This window comes from Otolemur garnettii, unplaced genomic scaffold, assembly GCF_000181295.1.
Source record: "Otolemur garnettii isolate 467f Iridium unplaced genomic scaffold, OtoGar3 scaffold00101, whole genome shotgun sequence".
Lineage (NCBI taxonomy): Eukaryota > Metazoa > Chordata > Mammalia > Primates > Galagidae > Otolemur > Otolemur garnettii.
In genome coordinates, this window is record NW_003852496.1 from 6,446,332 (window position 1) to 6,448,719 (window position 2,388).

Below are 2,388 nucleotides of genomic sequence, written 5' to 3' on the forward strand. Positions count from 1 at the left end.
CCTGGCTATTTTTTGGTTGCAGCCATCAGTGTTGTTTGGCGGGTCCGGGCTGGGGATTCGAACCCGCCACCTTAGGTGTATGTGGCTGGCGCCCTAGCCGGTTGAGCTATAGGCGCCGAGCCTACATTTTGGAGTCTTGAATGTCATGAAAGGATTATGCAGTGTCTGGAATTTGGACGCGAGATGAATCCCCAGACATGTTTCCCTCAGGCCTTCACTGGCTCACTATGACTTTCTCCCCTCTTGATCCCCCCATGAGAGAGCAACTACCTCCTCTGTTCACCTTGCCTCTCTAGCCATCAAATGCCCCTCAGGCAACTCTTGGTTCCTCACCAATTAGAAAAAGGCTTTACTGGCTCAGCGCTTATAGCTCAGTGGCCAGGGCACCAGCCACAGACACTAGGGCTGGACTGAACCCAGGCCTGGCCTGCCAAACAATGACAACTACAACCAAAAACTAGCCAGGCGTGTGGCAGGTGCCCGTAGTCCCAGCTACTTGGGAGGCTGAGGCAAGAGAATCACTCAAGCCCAAGAATTTGAGTTTGCTGTGAGCTGTGATGTCAGATCACTTTACCGAGTGTGATTTAGTGAGACTCCGTCACAAAAAAAAAGAAGAAAAAAGGCTTTATTATATTTTCCTAAATGTTAATGGCTTTCATTATGTGTCTCCAAACATTTTATCACTTATTTTTATTTTATAACAAGTTCACTGAAACAAGACAGAATTTTTATTTTTTTTGAGACAGAGCCTCAAGCTATCACCCTGGGTAGAGTGCTGTGATGTCACAGTTCACAGCAACCTCAAACTCTTGGGCTTAAATGATTCTCTTGCCTCAGCCTCCCAAGTAGCTGGACTACGGGCACCCGCCACAATACCCGGCTATTTTTTGGTTGTACTTGTCATTGTTGTTTGGCGGGCCTGGGCTGCATTTAAACCCACCAGCTCCGGTATACGTGGGTGGCACCCTAGCCTCTGAGCTACAGGCACCGAGCCACAAGAAAGAATTTTGATTTAATATTGCACAACATTTTTGTGTTCTGTACACTAAGATGCCTACCAATGAGTTCACTGAGAATTTTACATAAATAGGTAATTGGTGTTTTAAAGCTTTTCTATGATATGGAAATCCTTGGCATATATTAGAGATTTTTATTATTTTATTTATTGAGACAGAACCTCAAGCTGTCACCTTGGGTAGAGTGCTGTGGCGTCACAGCTTACAGCAACTCCAAACTCTTGGGCTTATGTGATTCTCTTGCCTCAGCCTCCCAAGTAACTGGGACTACAGGTGCCCACCACGATGCTCGACTATTTTTTGTTGTTCTTGCTGTGTTTTTGCAGTTGTCATTGTTGTTTTACCTGGCCCAGGCCAGGTTTGAACCGTCAGCCTTGGTGTTTGTGGCCGGTGCCCTACCCATTGAGCTATGGGCGCTGCCCAAGAGATTTTTATTTTTTTGGTTGATTTTTTATTTATTTATTTTTTGGAGACAGAACCTCAAGCTGTTACCCTGGGTAGAGTGCCGTGGCATCACAGCTCTCAGCAACCTCCAACTACTGGGCTCAAGTGAGTCTCCTGCCTCAGCCTCCCAAGTAGCTGGGATTACAGGCGCCCACCACAATACCTGGCTATTTTTTGGTTGTAGCCACCATTGATGATTGCAGTCCCAGGCTGGATTCAAACCTGCCAGCTTAGGTGTATGTGGCTGGCACCTCAGCTGCTTGAGCCACAGGCGCTGAGCCCCTAAAAGATTTTTAAAAATTGACAGATGAAATCATAAATATTTATTGTATCCAACAAGCTGTTTTTATGTATGTATACATTGTGAAATGATTAAATCCAACTCTGGGTTTTTGGGAGCCAACTGTGACCACAGTCTGAAGAGGTCTGCAGGGATTTTTAAATGTTTGAGAGTTATTGGCTGAATTCGTTGGATAAGCTAAAACACATCACTATTTTTTCATTTACAATAATGTAACATAGGATCCTGCAATCCCCAAATCTGCCAGTCCTCTTTCAGGAACAGATTAGACATGGGTAACAGGGGTGCCGGTGTAGAAAAGTGCTCTATAAACTATACTGTATAAATGTCAACTATCACCCTTCTCAGGTGAGATCAGAGAATACATTCCTTGTTGCTGGAAGAGTCCTCCAGGGACTCATCTAGTCCAGCTGCCCGTTGATTAAATAAGGCCAGAGGCACGAAGCACAGGGTCACTCAGACACAGTGACCAACTCAAGGACACAGAGCACAGAGCTCTTTCCTCCCTTATGTAATTTTATCTTTTAAAAACACTGACAATTTTCTACTGCTGGGAGCACCAGGTCTTTTAAAACTTTTAAATTAATGGGTGACTATAGTGAAAGGACTTTCTTTTTTTTTTTTTTT